The following is a 25,692-nucleotide window of genomic DNA, read 5'->3' as shown; positions in this document are numbered from 1 at the left end:
CGATGAAAATGACCATCACAAACTCAACGGATGCCTAATTGTAGATTATTCTCCAATGGGGGAATATAACTTACCTTCGATTAACTACAATTCTGAAGTTAATTGAAAATGAAATTGCTTAACCATTTAAAATTTCAGAACGAAGAAGAATCGGACATTTTATAGGTGTCATTTATTTTATTGTTTTGTTTTCCAGGAAGGGCCGAAATCCATCTGTTGAGTAAGGGCCTAATCTTTCCAGCTCTATTTATTATGAGTGAAGGGGACGCAATAGAAGCATGCTGTTATGTCACCTTGTTACTGGTACGGTTGTGTGTCGAATGTTTGCCTCTTTGCTTCTTAGCATGTGATGATGGTGGCCACACCTGTTGTGGTGATGATGAAACATCTTCGCGCTCGTACGAAAATATCGTAACTGCTCCACCGCCCACTGGAGTCTACAGAAGTTTAACAAGTACAGAGGCCACAGCACCACCTTTAATTCAAGCAACACCTTCGTATCAACAAGAAGAAATGACTGCACCTCCTTATTCCGAAGCATCAGTCAACTCAGATGCTCAGAAACAATTCGAAGACCCCCCTCCATCTTACGGTGAATTATTTGGGTCCCAGCCACCAAAGGAAGACATGGAGCATATAAACGGTCCATCTGGATTTTCTGTAAACTGAAGTCCGTTGACACAGTTATCTGACCATTCGAAAATCAGATATTTTCAGACAAAAATGTGAATATCAAATTGTAAAATATGGTTCTTACCCCACAAAATAAGATTTAAATAAGATTACAGTTAATTAAGCATACATCTACAAGTATGGTGCGTTTCGGTAAGCATTTCTTTAAAATAAAGGGATTGCCAATACGTTAAATACATTTAATGTTTGCACTATTCAGATCTACGATAAGTACAGACAATTATTCGAAATATCAACCGTTAACGTTCTGAGGATAATCACACGCCTTCATCATCAGCACATTTTTACGAAAAAAACATGTCTGTAATCTATATTGTGACACGCCATCCATTTTCAGCGCGGTTTCTGTACATAAAGCTTTGTTTATTTATTTCAGGGGTTGTCAAAATTCATCTGTAGACAAGGACAGGGCTATTTATTATGAGCCAAACCGGTCCGTTGGAGCTATGTTGCTATTTGATCTGTTCCTTGTTAATAGAGATATGTGCCAGTGTCCTCTGTACCGCAGCGTGCGAAAATGGAAACTGCACCTGTTGTGAAGATGAAACATCTACGATCCCCTACGAAAATATTGTGACCGTGCCACCTAGTGGACAAATGTATAGTAGTTCAACCAGCCGACAAGCTACAGTACCTCCAATAAATGAAGTACCACATTTGTATCATCAACAAGAAATGATTCAACCTCCTTTTAGTGGATCAGTAATCGGCTCAGAAACTGAGAGGGAATTCGGAGGACCCCCTCCATCTTACGATGAACTTTTCAACCCTCAGAAGCCAAACGAAGACGTTCAGTGTACAGGCAGACCCAGTAAAGTTCCATAGACTGACAAAATGATGTCTTTATTTTAAATAATATATAAATACGTAGGCCTATTATTTTGTGAATTAGTGTATGAATTAAAGACATTACCAATATGTGAAATATTGTATTTTATATCTTTGAGTTATGTACAAAATTTCCAGTTAGCTTACACTAATAAATATTTGCTGATTTACATTATTGGAGCTGTAGATCCAGTATGAATCCAAGGACATCTTCAAGTCAAATCTGTTAAATTGGAAGAGGCCTTTTGTCTCGTGTTCCTTTAAACAATGAGCAGCTCTTTGAAAGTTTAATAATCTTTTGTCACCACTTTAGCGTGAGAGAAAATTGGCCTCAAATTATGATTTATCAAGAATTTGATTCACCAGGAAAGATATTGTAAGCAGGTGGAAGTTGTTCGTGGTCCAGGTTGAAAGCCTTGTTAGTATTCACCGTACCTACACTTAGAATAGTCATTACCTCATTATAGGTTTTGTCTGGTTGAGTCTTCGAATTGGAGTCACGGCGCTGTGAACTTCGATGGTCCAAAGGTGAAAGGAATTGGGAACCTCTGTAAGAGCGATCCATTGAGACGTTAGAAGCCGAGGAACCAGTCCCCGGTGGAGGATTGTGACCAGAAGAAATGGTGGACACTTCTAATGGTGGATGATCACTCTCTTTATTAGATGGAGACTCCGTGTCTGCGTTGCAACATCCCGAACAACAAGGACAGTTCCAAAATAGCACAAAGGCTAGAATGACCACAAATAGAATAAAAAATGCAGTCATAAAAGTGGACATTGTTGAATCCATGGTCATCTCTTGTCTTCTGGATTCTCAAAGATATCTTATCGCTACATCAACACATACATTACAGGCGGTATTGGAGTAGTTCAAAATACTGCCACCATATTCTGTTAGTTCAGCAGTTATCCGCTAGAGAACTATTGGGACACGATAATTCATGGCTTGAAATTGGTTCTGTCATCTTCCAAGTTAATATAACAGAAAGCGTCATTGGAAGAGGCAGAAAACCAGTCCTAGGTAAATAATAAAACAAAATATTGTAATATTAAAATAATAAATTAATCCAATACAATATTAATAAGATATACACCTTATATGGTTTCAAATTATATTAATGTTATTATGTTAATATTAATGTTTCCAATATTTGAAAAACGTGTTCGTTCATGTTAAAAGAAGCTAACAAGTCTCATTTTGAGCAATCACATTTTCATTTTGATAAATTGTTCCCTGATGAGAGAGCAGAGGATACAGAACGTGTTTCTCTACAGTTTGGATTTTTCTCAGGCACCCTTGGTTGTGGACGATCTACTTAATAACCATCATCACGTCAAAATTGAATCAAGGTGAAGGCACCTTCAAAGAAGGTGCCTTCACCTTGATTCACCTTTTTGGGAATCAAGAGGTTGAAAAGTCTGCAGTTCATTAAGAATCTCTTTGGGAATTAAGAAATCAAGAAATTATTATTATTTCTCCCTGATCGGGGGATTCCACTCCGTCACGAGTACTGCTACAAAGTACACAGGGTGGTTGTAATGTCTGGTGTTACTGTCGGTCGAGGGAAATCTCTGATCATCCAACAGGTGTTCAGGATTGCCACGTTCTGGAGTTCCTTGTAAATGTTCTCTGGAAGACCTATTGCTGCTAGGCTGCTATGTAGAGTCTTTAGTACCATACCTGTTGTTAACACGATGATTGGCATGGTTGATACTTCTTGCATATGCCACATCTCCTTGATCTCATGTCTCAGGTTCGTGTACTTCCTAATTTTTTCCTCACGGGTTTTCTGGACATTGCTAGTGTTGGGCACCGCTATGTCAATCAGATAGGTAGCCTTTTCCATCTTGTCCACAAAGTTATATCCGGTCTGTTGGGCGGAGTAGTCTTATCCGTTATTATGGCGCGGTCCCAGTACAGCTTGTGGGTTCGGGTCTCTAGTACCGCCTGGGGTTCGTACTTGTAGTATGGTACATTTTCTTTGGTCAACTGGTATTTCCCCGTTAGCTTCTGATGTATTATCCTGGCTACCTGGTCGTGTCTACGAGTGTACTCAGTCTGGGTGATCACCTTGCAACCCGCGATGATGTGTTGGATCGTTTCTGAGGCCGGGTGGCATCGTCGACATGTGTCATCTGACATTCCGGGCTCCTTTGAGATGTATTTTCTATAGTTTCTGGCGTTGATTACATGGTGTTGGATGGCCAGCATGGATTCTTCAGTCTCGGGGAAGAGCGTCCCGCTTGTGAGTCATGCATTGGAAGCAATGATATCGATGTGATCTTGATGGAGGTCATTGTAGTGTCTGCCATGGAGGGCCTTCTTTGCTCATCTTTCTATCTTCGTTTCTTGTACCGTTTGGGCGGGAGGGATTTCCTCGCTTAGGTTGAGTAAGTGTAAAGTGTAAAGTGTGTTTAGGGTCTAACGGCACCAGGGGTTACCCCCATCTCCGTGTAGTCTACATTGTCGCGTGTTACAGAACACTGTAAAGGCCAGAGATTTAAAAGTGTATGGATATTGTTGGATGTAGTGTCGTGTACCGTTGTTCATCTGGCTATTTAGCCGCTGGACCCCTACTGAGGCCCAACGTTGCCCACACTTAGCCCAGTGGAGGCAAGCCAGGTACACCAGTATTTTTAAATAAGTACTCTGGCAGGTCCTGCCACCTAATTTCCTGGGATTTCAGTGGCTAGGACCAAAAAAAAAAAAAAAAAAAATGGGGGGTGCGCTAGAGGTTCGGTCAGGCCAAGGAGTTTTAAGTTATACAGTGTGGAATTAAGAATTTTGGGTGTAGGGCTAGGATAATTTTGACATGGGATGAACGCTAGTTGGAAAGCTAGAGGGGGGAGGGGAGACTAAAGGCTGGGGGGTGAGAGACAGAAGTATAGGGTCGATAGAGTAGATGACCCCAAAATCAGTAGGTTGAGTGGGGTATACCCCTTATCTATCTTCCTTATGGCCTGGTGGAGTGGTGCTGTGTTGTTCTCGAAGTAATCCTTCAGGTTAACTATCGCTGTTTTCTGTTGTTGTGTCAGGTCTATCAGGCCCCTTCCTCCTTCTTTCCGAGGTATTGTTATTCTCTCTATTGCTGACTTCGGGTGGTGTTGGCGACTCTTGGTCATCATTGTCCTTGTCTTTCGCATGATATCTTCTAGCCTGATGTTAGTCCATTCTATTCTATTCGGATGTGTATGTTATTACTGGAATTGAATAGGTGTTTATGGCTTTAACTGTGTCCCTCCGTTCAATTTTGCGTTCAGCAGGCTTCTGAGTCTCTGATGATATTTTTTGGACAGGCACTTCTTGATTTCCTTGTGTTCCAACTGCTCAGCCTGCATCATCCCTAGGTATTTGTAGGTCTCTCCTTTTGTCATAGCTTCGATCTCTTTACCACACAGCAGGTGGTAGTTTCGGCCAACTAATTTTCCCTGGTGCAGTGTGTGGGTCTTGCATTTTACTAGACCAAATTCCATCCTGATGTCCTTGCTGAATTCTTCGGTGATCCAAAGTAGTTGCTGGAGTTGCTTCTCGGTTGCCTCGTAGAGCTTGATGTTATCCATGTACATCAGGTGGGTGAGGGTGTACAGGTTCTTTCTTCCTCCTTTTAGATTATATCCATACTTTCTGCCGTTGAGCATGGTGGATAGCGGGTTGAGTGCTAGACAGAACCATAGTGGTCTCAGAGCATCTCCCTGAAAGATTCCTCTTTTAATGGAGATTGGCCTGGTTGTGATGTTCTTGACCTTAATGGTGGTACTCCATTTCGCCATTGTTGCTCCTATGAAGTTTGTCACAATCGGATCGATCTTGTAGATCTTCAGGGTCTCTATGAGGTACGGAATCGAAGGCCTTGCGGTAATCGATGTAGGCCGTGTATAGGTTGCGGTGCTTCTTGAACGCTTGCTCCATAACTGCAGCATCTATGGTTAATTGCTATTTGCATCCTTTGCTCCTCCGCTTGCATCCTTTCTGCTGTTCGGCCATTATGTTCTGACTCTCAAAGTGGTCTGATATCTTAGTTATGCAGCTGGTCAGGATCTTGTACATCGTTGGGAGGCATGTGATTGGCCTCTATTTCGCCGGGTTTCTTGTATCTTCATCTTTAGGCTTCAGATATGTGACTCCTTCAGTGAGAAACTTTGGAATTGTCTCCGGGTGCCTTATCATTACGGAGCAATATGGCCTTAGTTGCTAATGCTCCTAAAAACCAAATAACTAACTAACTAACCTTATCGTTCGAGTGAACTGCTCTGCTAGGTGCTTGTGTGTACAGGTGAGCTTCTTGTACCAGTAGTTGTGGATATTATCAATTCCCGGGGTTCGCCAGTTGTGGGTGTTCCTGATCGACTGTTTTACTTCTTCTCGATTCTCCCACTCTCTCATCTCTTGTACGTCCTCCGTTTTCTTCCGTTCTACTTCTATCCAGGGTGCTTTGCTGTTATGTATTACTTCACTGCTCCAGATATTTCCCCAGAACTCCTCGATCGTCTTCTTCTCGGGTGGTCCCTTTCCTGCTTTCTCATCTCCACCCAGTTTTCTGTAGAAGGCTCTTTGGTCCACATCGAAGATTCGGTTGTTTATTTTCCTCTGGAAGCTCTCTTTGTATCGGCGTAGTCTCTTGCTGAGTGCGAGGAAGTTCTGCTTCAGTGTGTCTAAGTATACTCCTATTCTCTGATTTCTGGTGTCATGTTTGCTGTGGGCGCAGTCGCTCTCCCTTGAGGATGCTCTTCACCTTTCCAATCAATTTCTTACGTCTATTACCCTGTTGGTACTGGGTCAACTGACCTATCTTGATTCTTAATTCTTCTATCTTCTGCTGAAGTCTTCTTTTCCAAGCTGGCGTTTCCTTCTGTTTTCGGTTCTTCTGCTGCTGGTCTCTCGTTTTTTTTCCATTAATCCCAGTAGCTGCTATGGCAGCACGGCATACGACTCTGTGGACAGCCTCCAGAGTTGCACCATTGTTGTCAAGGTAATGTGGCATTATTTGCCGATTGAGGTGGTCTATTACTCTCCACGGGATTTTATTTGGTCTCTGCTTAGGTATCATGTGGGTTCTTGTGGGGTCCATTCCTTCGAATTCTGTTAGGGTCTTCTTCCACTCGTCCTCTATTCTGGACAGCATGACTTCGTCTCTTTCCACTTCAGCTACTCTGGGTTGTATTTCTTCTTGCTGTTCCTCCTCCGGTTCCATGGTATGCAGTTCCTCCTCTCGTTCCATATTCACCATATTCTTTGTGCTTTGTAGCAGATCGCTGACATCCTGCTTGAGTTTTTCTAAGATGGCAGGAGCTATTAGGTTCTTCGTGACGATGGTGCTTCTCTGGTCTGCTAATCGCTGTTCGGTGACCTGAATATCCGGGTATCGTTCTAACCACTTGGAATGTAGTCGCGATCTGTACATTGTCGTATCGGTCTCTAGCCTGGTTATTTCATAGTATGCTCGCATGATGTATGTATTCATTTCAATGCTCCACTTCATGCGTTGGCGTTTTCTTCCTTCCTGGGTGGTGACTAGCGCAGTTGCGAAGGAAACACTTCCAGTTGGTGGGGCTGGATGATCTTGCCCTTCTCTTGTGGTAGCCTTACGGGGGACAGCGCCACTTGCTTCACTGTCTTGCTCGGGAGATTATTATTATTATTATTATTATTATTATTATTATTATTATTATTATTATTGTTGTTGTTGTTGTTGCTGCTCTTATATTATTTCTCCCTGGTTGAGGGGTTACTGTCGGTCGAGGAAATCTCTGACTATCCTACAGGTGTTCAGGATTGTGACTTTCTGAAGTTTCTTGTAGGTGTTCTCTGGGAGACCTAATGCCGCTAGGCTGCTATGTAGAGTCTTTAGTACCATACCGGTTGTTGACACGATGATCGGAACAGTTGATGCATATGCATATGCCACATCTCCTTGATCTCATGTCTCAGGTTCGTGTACTTCCTAATTTTTTCCTCACGGGTTTTCTGGACATTGCTAGTGTTGGGCACCGCTATGTCAATCAGATAGGTAGCCTTTTCCATCTTGTCCACAAAGTTATATCCGGTCTGTTGGGCGGAGTAGTCTTATCCGTTATTATGGCGCGGTCCCAGTACAGCTTGTGGGTTCGGGTCTCTAGTACCGCCTGGGGTTCGTACTTGTAGTATGGTACATTTTCTTTGGTCAACTGGTATTTCCCCGTTAGCTTCTGATGTATTATCCTGGCTACCTGGTCGTGTCTACGAGTGTACTCAGTCTGGGTGATCACCTTGCAACCCGCGATGATGTGTTGGATCGTTTCTGAGGCCGGGTGGCATCGTCGACATGTGTCATCTGACATTCCGGGCTCCTTTGAGATGTATTTTCTATAGTTTCTGGCGTTGATTACATGGTGTTGGATGGCCAGCATGGATTCTTCAGTCTCGGGGAAGAGCGTCCCGCTTGTGAGTCATGCATTGGAAGCAATGATATCGATGTGATCTTGATGGAGATCATTGTAGTGTCTGCCATGGAGGGCCTTCTTTGCTCATCTTTCTATCTTCGTTTCTTGTACCGTTTGGGCGGGAGGGATTTCCTCGCTTAGGTTGAGTGGGGTATACCCCTTATCTATCTTCCTTATGGCCTGGTGGAGTGGTGCTGTGTTGTTCTCGAAGTAATCCTTCAGGTTAACTATCGCTGTTTTCTGTTGTTGTGTCAGGTCTATCAGGCCCCTTCCTCCCTCTTTCCGAGGTATTGTTATTCTCTCCACTGCAGACTTCGGGTGGTGTTGGCGACTCTAGGTCATCATTGTCCTTGTCTTTCGCATGATATCTTCTAGCTTGGTGTTAGTCCAATCTATGACCCCGAAAGTGTATGTTAGTACTGGAGCTGCATAGGTGTTTATGGCTTTAACTGTGCTCCCTCCGTTCAATTTTGCTTTCAGCAGGCTTCTGAGTCTGTGATGATATTTTTCGGTCAGGCACTTCTTGATTTCCTTGTGTTCCAACTGCTCAGCCTGCATTATTATTATTATTATTATTATTATTATTATTATTATTATTATTAGCCATAGGGTGCAAGGAAGCCTGAGGCTTATGCTGCACCAGCCAAAAAAAAAAAAAAAAAATTATGATATTGAGCTCAGGACCCTGGGTGTGCGAAGCCGATACTCACCAGATGTGAGCTCCTGGGGTTAATTTAAAAGTCTGCAGTTCAATAAGGATCTCGTTGGTAATCAAGAGATTTAAACCTTGGGAATCAAGTGGTTTAAAAGTGTGCAGTTCAATAAGAATCTAGTTGGGAATCAAGAGGTTTAAATCTCGTTGGGAATCAAGAGGAATAAAAATCTGCAGTTCAATAAGGATCTCGTTGGGGATCAAGAGATTTAAAAGTCTGCGGATCTGGTTGGGATCTTATTGAACTGCAGACTTAAAAATCAAGAGATTTTTAAAAGTGTATAGTTCAATAAGGATCTCGTTTGGAATCAAGAAGTTGAAAAGGCTACAGTTCAATAAGGATCTCGTTGGGAATCAAGAGGTTTAAAAGTCTTCAGTTCAATGAGGATCTCGTTGGGAATCAAGAGGTTTAAACCTCGTTGGGAATCAAAAAGTTTAAAAGTCAGCAGTTATATTAGTTGGTTATATCTTTCCTTTCAACGTCAAACAAGTATTCATTAAGAATTCAAGAATTTCCAAATTATAATCTTAATTCAACTTTAAAATACTGCTAGAGTTACTGTAGAGTAAAGTAAAATATTCTCTTTACTCTACAGTAACACCTTGTATATTGAATAGATCATTTTAGTTCCAAGAAATATATTCATTTTACACTTTAAGCCTTTAAACCAATCGAGGAATTTTATTTAATTACTGTTTTGCCAATCAAGCAGGCCGATTACCTAAAAATATTCCACAATATTTTTTTGGCAATGCTAGTATAATATCAAAATTAAAATTTCTACGCATGGCGCATTCTACGTGTCTTTAAGGATAATTTCCTGGTTTTTCCGCCTAACCTTCAACACCTACGTTGCGCAATTGCAATAAACCTTCCCAACACCCAAACACTCACCTTGGATGTCGGAAACGAAATTCTTTTCGTCTTTGCTTTCGGGGGCCAACTGTGGAATTCATTCGAGCTGTTTCTCCAGATGGGAGTTCGGTGCTGTTTCAGAGAATGTCGATTACGCGCTTGACCCTGTCGTACAACTATGACGACGGTGTCGAACCAGCTCTATAAACTTGTCTGCCTCCGTCATGCTCTTCATAACATTCTTAGCGAGGTGTCAGAGGGCAGCGTGTGTGTAACCAGCTGACTGGTTTATGACGTCACACGACGAGGTAAAGAAAACGCGAAACGACTCGTGCGACCGATTCTGATTCACGTGCGATGGTTAATGTGGACGAAATTGCCTTTGGAATGCATCACTGGAGAGGTTTGTTGAACTCCAAGCGTGAAGGCATTCGACTGCCTTAAGATCACCGAGATTAGATGTGTCAAGATCGAATGAGATCATTTGTGGATCAAACCCTATATGATAGGTTTATTATGCATATTGGTCAAGAAATAACTTTCGCATTTTTGAATACAAGGGTTATTTCATTGGATGCATTCCTGATCTATCAGATTTCGCAAAAGGTCTTATCATGGTTACATATTTAGCACGAGCCAAGGTTCAAGAAATGAAAGATATAATTGGCTTCTCAAGATCATTCATCTCAAGGGTTTTTAAAGACTGGAAAGCAAGAAGTTCTGCCACATCTCAGAAGCGTAAATGTGACAGAAAAACTACTTCAAGAGCAAAGACCGTACTCTCAGGAGGACTGTACAGAAAAATAGGACATCCGGTGTGCAGCAAATAACTTTTGAATTGAACCATGCCCAGAACTGCCCATTTCAACTCTTACCATGCACAGTGTATTGAAGCCTATTCGGAAGCCAATTCGGAAGTATTGAAGCCTATACTGCCTATTCGGAAGCCATTTGCTTCACAGAAAAACAGAAAAAAAAACGCGGTTATTGGACAGTGAAACAATGGAAGAAACCCATACGGTTAGACAAATCACGATACACTGTTTTGCACTGATGACAGGCAGAGAGAGTGGCGAGAACCTCACGAAGCGATGGACCCTGTTTGCCTTAAGCCAATACAAGCATCTGGAAATAGTATCATGGTATGTAGAATGTTTGGTTGGCACGGACTAGGTCCGTTGATACCAGTGGAAGGTTGAATGTCATCCAGGGAGAATCTCAATTTTGTACCTACTGCCCCCTGCAGTGTTACACTTTCATCGAGAAAGTAATGGCCACTCCATGGATGACACCGCACTAGCACATCGTGCCAGAATTGTGCAAGAATGGTTATGAGAACGTGACACGGATTTCAACCATCTTCCCTGGCCTTCACATTCATCTGATCTCGATCCCATTGAGAATGTGTGTGATATGCTGGAGAGAGCTATTCGACAACGAAGCCTTCAACTTTGTTGCAGATACGCAGTATTTTGCTGGAAGAATGGTTCCGATTAGACCAAAACGCGCAACACCTAATAGAATTCATGCCGAGCTGCCCACTTGCTGATATTATTTTTTTTTTAAGGAATAACATACCACAAAGATTCCACCTTTCTTTTGAATTGGCTGTAATATATAATACCTCAATTATAAATAGCTTTGATTCTTTTTTACCGAAATTTCTCTAAAAATTATGTAATTTTCTTCCTAAATTATTTTGTTTCCATTTCTGTCTTTACCAGCAGTCAACTTCCATGTATTTTTTTCTACAAAAAAAAAACAACAACCTTACTGTTTGTACACACCGGTTCTAGTGAACCCTAAGTCCTGTTGAAGGGTGATAGTTGCTCTGACAACGTCTAATCAATCTTTTAGGCATAACTGCAGATATCTTAACACGTACGATACAAGCAATCCAGCAGACAATGAAACAGGAGGAGGATGTTCACTTTGTAGAACGATCAGTGCTCAGGTAATATTTACTGAGTTATTTTATTTTTTATTTCGTTTACTGCGTTCAGAAAGAGAGAATAACTTAACTCAGATTGAGTAATAAATACAGTTGCCAATGTCAAAATAGATAATTTGGAGTTTTAATTTTCTGAAGTTCGTAATAAAATTAACAGAAAGATTCTGAATAATTTTGGACTCCTCGTTGCCACTGGTGGTTAAAAATTACATCCTGGCAACTACATTTATTTGAATTATATTTTATTAATCTGGTAAGTTGCTTACATTTTTTTTTCTGGGTGAAAACTCGGGTTTTCGCTCAGTAAAACTCAAATCGACCGAAGCCTCACAGCCTTAGTTGCTTTGGTGCTGCACACGTACCACTCTCAAGGCTGACTCGTGAGGAGTCGTATTCATACATTCTCTCTTGATGTGCTTAAGCAAAACTCCAGTTATTTTCATTTTAATTCCTGACATTGTAACATCTGACCAGGTCTTCACTTGGCTGATGTCATAATTCCAGCATAACAATAGAACATAGAAAACGTACTTCTTTCGTTTCTTTTCAGATCCACCAAGGATACTGAAGTTTCCCCCACCCCCCAAAGTGCTATGGTTGGTTCAGTGCATTTGGTGTAAGGATGGCCAATAGTTTGCTAATAATTCTAGGGTTGGTTACCATAGGAATATTGTTTGCAATCATTCTGTGTGCAGCTTGTATGAGAAGATAAATAGGTTAGAAATGCTGATCAATATTGAAAGTGAACTAAATACGTGGAAAGCTTGAATTGAGACACGCATGCGTAGTGGCTGTAGCTGAATAACACTCGTTCCTGAACTAATTAGACATACAATTTATAGAAACCTATAGAAGCATGCTGCTGGAATTTTATCCAGAGGCAATTCAAATGAGAAATGTGTAAAAGTAAAATGACAGCTACAGGAGAAACAAAAAATTCAGACCTCGTTATGGTACAGTGGAAACTAATGTAGCAGTAAATTATTGCATGCTTTATGTATAAATCATTTTAATAAAGTCAGACATTTTGTGATTTTAGTGATCATGTTTTGGTGTTAAATAGTTTACATAAATATTCTTAACCCATAAGCAAAATTCATATTTGAATATACAAGGTGTAGCTATTAAACAGAGAGCACATTATGTGTTGGAGCATTGTCTTGATGGTGCATCCAGCGATCCTTCCACAATTCAGCTCTCTTCCATCCAATTTTTTCATACAGCCCCTTGTCAATATGTTTGATTGAGTCTGATTTAATGGGACGTATTCAGCCATAATAGGTCCTTTAATATTAAAGAAAACAAGAAGCATGAGTTTTGATTTTGAAATTCTTGCTTTTTTGTTCTGGGGATTGTTTTGTCTTCCATTGCACTGACTGTCTTTTAGTTTCTAGGTTGTACTAGAACGGCCAACTTTCATCGCAAGTAAATATAATACTCTGAAAGTCTGGATCTTCTTCAATGTTTTTCGAAACATTTTCACAAACTTGGAGTCTTCTCATTCTTTGTCTTCATTCAAAATTTTTGGCACCACTTTGGAACACACTTTTCTCTTGCATAAATTTGCAGCTAAAATTTGTCTAACTGTTTCTTTGTCCATATTGAGTTCTTATGCAGCCATTCTAAATATGAACCGAGTTAGGATCTTCTAATTGAGATTCTAACTCGGTTCATATTTTCATCAATTTTCATGGATGCCGGATCTAGTCTTCCACATTCTGCCTTCCTTCTAAAAATCTTTTATGCCATTCAAGCAAGCGAGCTCTTGACATTACATTGTATCTTCTTCATAAATTTTACTGTTCATTCGGTCTGAGGTGAGGATATCAAGATATTTTCTTTTTTCCCGGAAACTAGGGTTGTTCGTCCAGAAAAAACAGGCAAACCGACCCGGGAACACAACATGCAATTTAAGATAAGGAAATAGACTTGGGTGGATAAGCTTGTTCTCCATTAACCCTAATATGACAGCTATTTATTTTCCATTTGATTTAAAAACAGAATAATTCATTCTAATGATATGTAAAAAGAAAAGTTTTAGCTTACAATACTGACCCTTCTACTAAGATGCTTGCAGGAGTATTTCTTTGTTGTATGTCCCTATAATATGGAGGTGGAATTTTCTGGCTCCTCTCTTCGCCAATGAGATAAGGGTTCATCTTGTTTCCAAGGGGGTTTCAATTCATCTTTCGGATGTTCAATCTCTGTACTACCCAGCAAAGCATGAGTTGGAGTTGGTTGATTCACAACAGCTTCACTGTCCTCGGAAAGAAAGGATGAAAAGCCTGTTGATGGAACTGGATCTGGTTCGGGTGAATCTTTTTTACCACTGCACAGCTGCGCACAGTAAATACAACAGTGTCCCATTATTTCCATGCAGATAAGACAGAGTTCACCGCATACTTCAAACATTTGAAAACATTCCACAATAGACGACATGTTGATGAGGACAATTTGAACACTCCTTGTAACGAAATCATGATAAATTATATTAATTAGTGAAACTTTCAATCAGTAGCTTTGAGCTATTTGGTCATAAAAATAGGCACATTAATAAGAATAAAAAGTTCATCTGAATGTAGCAAAGCCAGATTAATTTTTTTTGGTTGCTTTGTTATTTATCATTTGAACTTGTTAATGAATGACACCATGACAACAGTGTAAAATACTCTGACGCACGCATCGCAAAGTACCTGTAAACATATAAATTCGAATTTTTTTTCAAAAGCTAAAGCTAAATAGGTTCCCCTTCATAGTTGGATGAAGATGAGAAGCAGAAATATTGAACATACTGCATCGAGTGTGGCGCAGGATAAAGTCACTTGCATTCAGGTCTTAGGCAGAAGGAGGGATTCAAAAAAGTCGAAGACATTCTCCCGTGGAGGACAGTGAAGCGAGTAGCTTCACTGTCTGGCTACCACAAGGGAAGGGCAATACCATCTAGCCCAATCAACTGCGCTAGTAACCACATAGGAAGGAAGAAAAATCCTAGCATGAAATGGAACGTTGAAATGAATACGTTGGTCATGCGGGTATACTACGAAATAAAGAAGCTGAAAATGTAGACATCGACGTGACAATGTACAGAACGAAACTACACACCGAGTGGTTGGAACGGTCTCCGACTGTTCGGGTCACGAATAGCAGACTAGAGACGGACATTGTCCCGAAGGTGCATCTTGGAAAAAATAAAGCAGGATGTGAACTATAAAGAACACGGATACAAGCAAACCAGAGCTGGAGGAGTAGTAGCAAGCAAAAAAATCTACTACGGAGCAGCAGAAGTGGAAACAGACCAGGTCGCGATATTCAGAATGAAATAAGGCCCCTAGCAGAATTCGAGGAACGAACCCCACAACTTCCAGCACCATACCGAGTAGGAGGAAGAAATCCAACAGAATCCTGAGGAAAGTCACAGACAACCTCAATCGACGAATAATATCGGATTACCCCAAGAATAACGAAGTAACACTAGATAACTCCACACGACCATTTACTGTTCCGTTGTAACCGCCACCAGGATGAACGAAAGAGAAACCGGACACCAACAGAAAACAAAACGGAAAGACAAGGAACGACCAGTCTGGGAAAAGAGGCTACAGCAAGACAGAGGAGCTAAGATTGAAGATGGACCAACTGACCCAACTGACTAATGGGGTAAGAGACGTAAGTAGCTGATAAGAAAAGTGAAGACCGTCCGCAAGAAAGACAATATCTACAGCAAACACGAGACCTGTGACCTATAATCAGAAGATCAAAGAAAATCCTCAAACTCAGTAAGAGACTTCGCCGATATAGGAAGAGTGCCCAGAGGAAAATAAACAAATGAATGTTTGATGAAAACTAGAGAACGTTCTACAGTAACATTGGACTAAAGCAAAAGGAGGGCAATAGACGCCATGATCAGAAAGCACTCCAGGAATTCTGGGGTAATATGCAGAGCAGAGAAGTTAGCCATAACGGCAACGCCCCCTGGATAGGCCTAGAACGGAAGAAAATCCAAGGGCATACAAGGGATGACACATAGGAGATGCAGGAGGAGGAAGTACAAGAGTCCATCAGAAAGTCCCATAATTGGTGAATTCCAGCTATATATAACGTCCACGACTAGTGGTACAAGGAACAGCTGCACACAGACACACAGCGATGCATTTCACCCAGATTATAAGATACCTTGATACAATCTCAGAGTCTTTTATTCAAGTAATCACCTATCTGTAGGCTAAGGACAAAGACACTACAAACCTGGCAAAGTACAGACTGATCATCTGTCTTACAACAATGTACAAGCTCCTGACCAGGTGCAACACTAAGAAGCTATCCGACCACTTAGAGATCCAGAACATCATGGCCGAGCAGCAGAAGTGATGTAAGCAGAGAATGCAAGAATCAATTGACCATTGACTTAGCAGTTATTGAGCAAGCCTATAAGAAGCAATGCAACCTGTACAAGGCCTACATCGACTACTGCAAGGCCTTCGACTGCGTACCCCATAGCTGGTTGACAGAGACACTGAAGATCTACAAAGTCAATCCGATACTGATACACTTTCTGGAAGCAACTATGGGGAAATGGAGGACAACCATTAAGATGGAGAACATCACGACCAGACCAATCCCAATTAGAAGAGGAATCTTACAGGGAGATGCCCTGAGCCTACTATGATTCTGTTTAGCACTTAACCCACTATGCACCATGCACAATAACAGCAAGTACACATATACCCTAAAAGAAGGGAGGAAGAACCTGTACAACCTCTCTCACCTGATATACAAGTATGACATCAAACTTTAAGCCGCTACCGAGAATCAACTCCAACATCTACTACCAAAGTGTTCAGCATTGACATCAGGATGCAATTTGGCCTAGACAAATACAAGACACATGGATTGCATCAGGGAAATCCAGTCGGCCGAAACTACCAGCTGGAGACTAGTGAAGAGATTGAAGCTATGACAGAGGGAGAGATCTATAAACACCTGGCAATGATGTAGGCTTACCAGTTAGAATATAAGGAGAACAAGGCCTGCTTGACTGAGAAATACCATCAAATAGTGAAAAGCTTGCTAAAATCAAAGCTGAATGGCTGGAACATGGTCAAAGCCATAAATGCCTAAAAATCCCAGTATTTTTATGGATCGTAGATTGAACCAACATCGAGCTGGGGAAGATTATGAAATCAAATAGGATAATGATGACCAAGAGCCGCCAACACCACCCGAAGGCGGTCATCGAGAGACTGTCCATAGCCCGGGAAAGTATGTGTGTATGTACAGTATATAAGTCATAGGTTTGGCGACACCATGAACGTTTGTTCAACTCCACGGTTTAAATCTGTAGCTTTCATACAAACACTGAATTTATAATTTAGAAGAGGCAAAACCAGAAAAGCTCCCCCCGCAGCAACCCATTCCGTCCACGCTGAGGAAGGTCTCAACAACTAGCCCTGTTGGTCCTCAGGAATAAGACAAACCTTGGCAGAAATCCCGTACTCAGGAGAAGGAGAGAAAAAAATAATAATAAAACCACCCTGAGTACCAGCAAAAAAAAAAAAAAAACGGGGAGGTCAAAATCCTCTCAAGTTTATCCGACCCAAACAGAGCAAAGAAAAGTGGACAAACAAATCGACGCATTCAACATCAGTTAAGGTAAACTAAAAGTAAACTAATATGGTTACATCATATTTACGCTCAGCATAAAACATAATACTAGAACTGAAACTAAGCTGATATGGTTACATCAGTATACTCGTATAATACATAATTACACTCAGCATATAATACAGTCGGTTGGAATTTCTTTTTTCAGTCAATAACACAACCCTCTGTAAGATGCGTGAAGATCTCGTGGAACAGATCCTGCAAGAACTTGAACAGAAGCTGGTGAAACTGCATGGCAGGCACATCAAGGCAAGTAGTATGCTCTTTTGTATAGAAATTAATTATTTCGAAATTTTTTAATCTGTAACCTGTGAATCCAGGCTTCAGCGCTGAAGGCGGGTTCCAGCGTTGAAGGTTACAATCGAGTTGAATGCTGCTGAGTAATAAATACAGTTTTTCTCGAAAGTCCCTTGTCCTGTCGAGTTATACGTATGAGAGTTCTGGAGAAATTTTTAGCTCTAGTCGCCAGATGTGAAAGATGGACATTGAAATTTAATTTTTCATCCAATATTAATCCCAAATATTTCATTTCTATTATTAAAGGCGGTTGAAGATTATTAATTTTTATTTGTAGGGATCTGTTGTGATCTAATTTACCTTTCAGCAGAAGCATTTTAGTTTTAAGCGGATTAATATTTAACCTGTTCAGTTTGGCCCAATTTGTAAGATCCTGCAGAACATATTTGACGTTGGATTAAAATATTGCTCTTGATCTTCCCTGATTTTTCAAACACTCATATCATTGCATGTGCAATGATATGAGTGTTTGAAAAATTTCTCATTAGCCAGTCTTTTAATACCAGATTCCATATCAGAGGTCTCAGAATAGAACCCTAGGAGCACCCTTTGTAAGCAGCTCTAGTAATACATTGATGTTTCGATTTTATTAAAACTCGTCTGTCCTGGAAATAGTTTCGAACTAAAGAGAAGAGTTGGGACTAGTTTGCTGTTCTTAGTCGTTCGTCCTCTTAGCCTTCCCATAGCCCGAAAAAAAAACTAAAAAAAAAAAATTATTCTATTAAAGTCATCTAGAAAGTAACTTCAACTATCCATGAGTATTGTGTCTGTAAATTGCGTGTATTCTCTGGTCAATTTGCCTGCTTTGCTGGGCGAATTGTTATCACATAATATATATTATATAATATATATTATGTGATATATATATACATATATATATCATCAATATCATTAACAAATACAGAAAACAATGTGCCCGGCACTAAACCCTGGGGCACTCCACAAATAGCGCTTGGATCAGAGTAAAATGCAAAAAATTTAGGAGGCGCATTATGGCCACTGAAGCCGATGCGCTAATAAAAAAAAAAAGCTTTCCTGAAATATAAGTGCAAAATATCGAAAATATTTTTGCATCCAGTTCCTTTGTTACTGCATCACAGTATCCAGTAAAATTTGACAGACAGAATCTCTCTTCAAAACAAACCCGTGCTGTTACTGAAGTTTAACCGCACTCTTATCTAGATGGTTCTGCATTACCTCTTTAACCAGTGACACCATTATGTTCCTTTGAACAAAAGTCATGCTAATAGGTCTGTAATCACTCATGTCACCCTTTCAACCTCCTTTTTTGTGAATTAGGGATATATACGCACATCTCCAGTCCACACGCACCTCCCGCGAATATAAAAATGCGCTCATAATTGTGGCTTAGAGTTTGCTTACCTTCTTGATTGTATATTTTAATATGATTGGATAGATCACATCCACCCCAGGTAAAACTGACAGCCGTGGAGATTGAAAGAGATCCACGATGCCATTGGGGCGAAGAGAAGTCCTGGGGGCATCTCATGTATGAGTACCCCACCTACGACACCAGTAGGCTCAAATTCCTTACATCAATTCAAAGAAATCCACGAAACCAAGAGTCCTCGCTGCTTATGGACGAAACCACGTACAAGGCACTAACTACTGTATATATGCGCAAGAGAAATTTGTGCTTAGAAGAATAAAGATCGCCAAACAGAGAACAGCGCTGGATCCGGTGTCTCAAGCTCCGAACCGAACGGGAGTGCGACAGTCCTCCTGGCTGGATGACCGTCTGAATGAACATTGTAACTAAACAGGATTGAATACGGCTGGCGCCACTAGGTGCGGGATTACTGGCTCTCCTGTATTCCACTTGGAGAGCGGGATTTAGCTGCTAGCCCACAACGGGTAGGATATTGCTAGCATTGAAACTTTGAGGGATTGCTCTCTAGGACCCCCTCCTTGGAGAGCAGGATTTGATGCTAACCTATAGTGGGTAGGATATTGCTGGCACTCGTCAGGGTGCGGGATACAGAGTTCTCTTGCCAGATGGCGATTATGCAGGGGTATCTTACCACTGTAACTTTAACAACTCCCCAACCCCATCCCCTACTTTGCCTTACTCAAGGCGGACTACCTCCTTACCTATCAGTCTGACCTCTTCTTCCTAAAACCCAACTTATCTATACCTTATAATCATATCATTCTCTTTCCTTCTCTTTTTTTTTTTTTTTTTTTGTTCTCCGTCAGGAAACTTAGGCGACACAGGCGGAGGCCAGCCAGAGTATGACCTGGCTCACCTCCCGTGGTGGTGGCGGGCAACGTAGGGACCCATTAGGGGCCCTGCGGCCAAGAAGCCAGAGACATAACAACAGAACAAAACATAATACTTCAAAAACTAGACATTACACTTTTTCTGGCTTTGCAGTAGTTTCGCATTCCATCACAGAGTACATATGGCGCAGATGTGGGAAACCACTGGTGGCGCCTTCCACAAAACACTATGCCACCCCGGGTGCCTTTTTTATCTTTAATTTCAACTAACTTTTCTGTTTAACTTCAGTTAATGTAACTAAAGAAGGCTTCACGGTTTTTCTTGGCTTCTTTGCAAGAGAACTCGTAATCTGCCCTGGCTTGCCCAACCTCCTTTATGATTTGATTGCAGTGTAATTTATATCTACCATAGGCTTCTCTATCACCTGATAATTTATATGCATCTCATGCATCAAACAAATCGGAGAATTTTTGGAGAATTTAGAGCGGAATTTAGAGCCCACATCGATAAAGAAAATAATGATATGCTTATTTTAAAAAAATAAATATATAAATAAAAATTTGAGTAAAATCAGTAGGAAAGAAATTATTGAGAGAGTCTAAATGATACCTGATGCCTGATTTTTTTGGCAAAACCAAAAAAGTCTGCATCGGACTCCGAATGGAACATTTATGTCACGGTGACTCGTTCAGAGAAATCACATTCCGGAACTGTGATATGAAAATCACGATTTTCCCAACCCAAAGAAACGTAAGTTAGTTGCGCCATCTATTCCAAATCCGGTTAACAAAGAGTAGGAAGTAACTAATGCGTTGTGTGCATTTTGCTTTTGATTATACTTTAATTTTGCGAAACAATTAATATTTAATTTTAATACTAACTGGTAAGCATTCTTAGGATTACTTAACTATAGAAAAATATACAAACTCACCTTGTTTTTTGTACTTTTATCAATTATGGCTGGCCACTGTTGTAAAATATCGCCAGACAGTTGGCAATGACAAACAAATATGCAACACTTCCACCACAATGTAAGTCACGTGAGATGACGTCACATCCAGGATCCTGAATTGCGTATTTGAATGACTAAAATCGCATTGGATAGAAAATTTATTATAAATATTTAAAAAAGAAGAAAATCACTAAATAATTAAAAAATAAGTAAATCAATAAATAATTAAAAATAAGAAGAATTTATTTTAATACTTAAACATAATATTTTAAATGTATATTTTACAGAATAAAATTCAGTTTTGGTAAAATTAAATTTAAATAAAATAAATCATTTAATTTCGAAATAAAATGTTTATTAAATAAACAAATATAAAAGGAAAAAGTACCAATGGTTCTGATAAGTGTTAAAATAAATAAAATACTTACTTTGTAACAGTTTGAACTAGTTCGTCAAGTCGAGGAAGAGTTGTCTCCATTGCAAGGATTCACTGATTATTATATGATGGCTTTAAAATTATATTCTCGATGAAGTCACGCAGAGTTCGACTTGTGTATTGAGTAGCTAATAATCAGTGCTGTAATTGAACAGGATGCTTCTGGAAGTCCAATACACATCAGTGCTTTGAGGATCTGATCTATGTCAAGCCATTGCTACTGAATGTGTTGGAAATTTTTTTCATCTGAAGCAAGCATTATTTGACTGAAACATTAGCATTGCATCCAAGTAATCTGTCAAAGATTATGGCAGGTGATTCAAATCCATTAACACTGAGAGGTTGCGATAGCTGGTAGAGAGAAAGTTTCTGTCACAGGTGATTTCGGGATGCTGCTTATACTACTATCTACTTGAGGCCTGATAGCGTGTGGACACGATTTTGATCGAGTGGGATGGGGATGCTCATTTGCTATCGCTCTTCCTCTTTTCACAATCAGATTTCTCCACTGAAAACATAGGTAACAAAGAGCAATTGAGACTCCTCCTAGCATTACTGCGCATAAGACAATTGCAAATACCTCTGCAAAATGCTGTTCACATGCAGCCTTGATACCACGAGACAGCAACTCTTTGTTCACGTTCATTCCTGTAAAATAAGGGGTGCACTAAAGATACACATCCATAGATACCAGCAGAAATTACACAAACTATCAACGCTAACTAAATATAAATTTAATAATTCATAATAGTCCTTAGGATTACGTATTGGACTGTACGTTCCATATTTATATAATTATTATTATGGCAGAAAAAGTGATTGGTGTTTTTTTTTTATTTTGAACCATTATGGAAAAAAAAATATTAACAAAAACGAGCTTTAATCCCCTCAAATGCATCCAAAAATCCTTTTTCCATATCTAGTAGACAACAGCAGGTAGTTTCCGTATAATAAAACTGATGATCTAAAAAATCTGTCTTGAACATACGATATCTTAAACCAAAACGAATCTGCACTGTGGCATGTGATGAACCTTAGTAGCTGTTATTTGTCTCCACTTGAAATGCTCCCATTTGGTAATCCGTTGATAATATGAGGAACATATTCAGACCTTTTTTAAGCTAGGGTTAGGCAATCATAGACAGATTTCTTGGTTTATCTCGAGGTCCTCCTCCATCTGTTAGGAGTTATCATCAAAATAAGCACATATGTATATAGAAAATACTCCTGGCTGTAACAGCGAAGTATTACAAAGAGAGAGAGAGAGAGATGGTGTGAAGTTATTGTTATAAAATACAATGGGACGTTTTTAGCAGGATGACCTTTTATTCCGATGTATCAGACTATTCTATTTATTGCAAAAAATTATAACATTACTTACCTTTTTCTGTGTATTTTCTATAACCACATCACAAGTAATTCATTGGAGGAATGTAGCAGCTGGTAGACGCATCCGCTTGGCTAGCGTCCACATCTCGTTAATGCTGTGATTTTAATACAAGTGTCTAGTTGGAAAATGTATACGTAAATCTGGTACTATGAGAAAATGCAATGTCACCTTTGAAGTCACCTGACTGCCTGCTTGTAACAGATGAATACCGTTCCATACATTTCTGAAAAGTTAATGCAAGAGTTTTGTAAAGAGAAAAGGGAATAAAAAAATAGAATTGAAGAAAACTTGTATAATAATTTCAACATTATTATAAATGTCGTTACATACCAAAGAAGTAGAACGGAACAAATTTAAACATATCCAATTAAATTGAAATAAATCATCACTGAGTACTTAACCTCAGCACATCTGATTACACTGAAAGCTGGTTTCTAATCGATAATGACGCCATTGTTGCTGTCATTAGTAAATCATTACTCAACCAGATTTCCTGATAGTTTATGCAACCTATTGGACTTATTGCTGATCTCTACACCAAGATGTCTGCAGCTTCACTCAGAAACTTAGTTTAAAGCAGACCCTAGTTCTGTTTTCATTCTGCAGAACTTTCTTACATCTAGACTTATGGATGACTTCTGCCTTTAAGGTCCAGACACGAATTGTAGGCAATATGAGGAGTGATCAGAAAAAAGATTCTGACTATTTATGACGCAAAACTTGAAATTACACTGGTGTGCAAAATTTAAGGGTCAGTCAGGGTTTCATCTGTACCTTCTCATAGGGGGTGGCCTGGATATAGGAAAAGCATACCAAAGGAACCTCATGAGGTACAGAAATGATGAAGGAAACAACACCGACACAACAACGGAAACAAAACGGTACAGAGGGACTTTATTAAAAAATGGCAACATAGCACTGGCTGCCATGCTACAGATGCATCACTGCCAAAGATGGAACAAAGGGAAGAGGTGGTCCTCACTAGGAGATATGGCCATCCCTAATGTCGATGCAGGATTTGCACCGCCTGTCCATACTTAGAACAATGTTGTTGATAAGTTCTTGCGGTAACATCGTCCATTCCTCTGTCTGCGCCATCTTCAGCTGGTGAACATTTTCTGGTGGGTGTGGAAGTGCCACTAGACGTCTCCCCAGAGCGTCCCATATGTGTTCGATGGGATTTAGACCGCTTGAAACGGGCAGGCCAATCCATACGAACAATGTCCTCACTTTCCAAAAGCATATCAACAGCTGCAGTGCTATCGGGTGTGGCGTTATCATCCATAAACACCAACTCGGGGCCAATGGCACCTCGGAACAGACGCACATGGGGAAGGATTACCTCAGTACAGTTGCGTTTACCGGTTACAATACCGCCTTCCAGTATCTGGAGTTGTGTACGTCCATCCCAGATAACTCCTCCCTAGACGAGAACACCTTGACTGCCATATCGATCTCTTTCAGTGATGTTTGCGGGGTGATACTGTGTGCCAAACTCTAGCCAGATAAGCTGACGTTCAGAATCGCCGCTGAGACTGAATCTACTCCCATCAGTAAAGAGTACCTTAAGAAGATTTTGTGGTTGTAATTGACATCTGAGTTGACATCTGTGTTCTCTTCGAATACCAACAAAATCATTAGAACATTTGCAAAAAAGTTTATGATGAATTTTCTAAACACAGATCCACTGTATTTAGATGGTACACGGATTCAAAAATAGTGAAACCAGCACAGATCTACTCCAGGACGTCCATGAGCATCAATAACTGAGTGATTATTGGTACAGAACCTGTTATTGTCCTTAAAGACAGAAAAACTATATCAGAAAATTTAACAAAGCCTTGCATATTAGTCATGGGAGTGCACAAAAAAAAAAAGCATTTCGAAAAAAAAACATTTCGTAATGGAACCTTGTTCACGTTGGGTTCTCGACTCCTTACACCTAAACAAAGGAGCTGATTTGAGTTGACATCTGTGTTCTCTTCGAAAACCCCTACCAATGTAAAAACATGATAGGTATTTTTGAAACGAACTTTGTTGTTTTTGTTCCAAAAAACAACAGAATTCGCGGCGGAAGCATAGTACATCTACACCTCCAAAGAAGGCACGGTCCATGAAGTCTACTGGGAAGCGTTTAATCTGAAGAATAAAATATGTAGTTTTTGATAAGACAGAGATTGAAACATGTCCTACATTTTCACGAGTTATGCAATAGAATGAAATCGTGATTAGAACAAGACATCAAAGCCCTCGTCAGACAAAACCTCTTGAAGACCTGAAGACATAATGAAGAATACAAAGAGCCTAATTAATTAAAACAAAATTTATACATTAATAAGCCGAGTTTCTACTTAGAAGATATCAAGTAAAACTACAATTTATTCGTTGCCAACTTAAATTAGTCATTAAAGTTAATGACCTAGTCGTGTCTTGGACATGCGCTCATTTTGAATTTTGCATCCGTGACCGGTTCTGATAGGGCTACGCTACTTGGAATATCACTTCAACAAACGTGGAAACAAAAGCCAATATAGATGGTTGGTTGTTATCAACGATAATCGGAAGGTGGCACCACTTGTCATAATCTTATTCAGTATAATGTATTATTGTTGTGGATTTGTAAAGCTATGGCGAATGGACGCACGTCACTTTGTGTTCCTGTAAAATTAGGTTTCATTGTGCGATAACGAGGCAACGTTTAGATTTCAACATATTCATTTCCTTTCAAAAAATTCCACTGATGAATTGGTAGAAATAGGTTTGTTGAGTTCAGTGATTTTCAACCTTGTTGGACTATCTGATGTGACGCAGTTGTATGGAATTCACTGGACGTAGTGAATCACCTCAACTACAAAATTATCGTCACATCATTGATAGCAGATCTCGTTAGCGTTTCAGAATCATGCAATATCCCTAAGATTAGATGAGATCTCTTGTGGCTAAAGGTCCCCGTCATAGAATGAAAAAAAAAAAAAACTTCTTTAATGAATTCCTACCAAGAACTAACTTAACTGCCCATGTGTTCTGTGGTCGTAGGTCTTAATTGCAGAAAACCAAGAATGAAAGATATTTTATTTATTTATTTAATCAGGTAAGAGTAGTCACAAAGGGGCGCTGCAGTCGCTTTTCTTTATTGTCATTTTAGCTTTAGCATTAGTAAGGGCATGTGATGCAAGAAAGCATGATTATGCAGCATCAGCAAAAAAAAAAAAAAAAAAAAAACACTTCCACTTCACCCCTCCGTTCGTTCGAAA

The 25,692-nt window shown here is 40.0% G+C and overlaps 1 long non-coding RNA gene across 3 annotated transcripts; it reads right to left on the bottom strand.

Moving 5' to 3' along the window:
• Nucleotides 1-1,688: 1,688 nt before the first annotated feature.
• On the bottom strand, nucleotides 1,689-20,674 carry LOC150075799 (uncharacterized). 3 transcript variants are annotated; one of them, XR_016547797.1, is made up of 3 exons: nucleotides 20,592-20,674; nucleotides 13,507-13,924; nucleotides 1,689-2,538 (listed from the first exon to the last, which is right to left on the bottom strand). It is a non-coding gene; the product is annotated as an uncharacterized LOC150075799 (long non-coding RNA). The 3 variants fall into 3 exon arrangements; XR_016547798.1 differs by having other exon boundaries at nucleotides 13,516-13,924; XR_016547799.1 differs by lacking the exons at nucleotides 13,507-13,924; nucleotides 20,592-20,674 and adding an exon at nucleotides 9,549-9,747.
• Nucleotides 20,675-25,692: the final 5,018 nt, after the last annotated feature.

This window comes from Mastigoproctus giganteus, chromosome 13 (assembly GCF_048544385.1).
Source record: "Mastigoproctus giganteus isolate SK-2022 chromosome 13, ASM4854438v1, whole genome shotgun sequence".
NCBI lineage: Eukaryota > Metazoa > Arthropoda > Arachnida > Uropygi > Thelyphonidae > Mastigoproctus > Mastigoproctus giganteus.
Note: the sequence above shows the minus strand (reverse complement) of the source record. Positions and strands in the feature narration are given on the sequence as shown.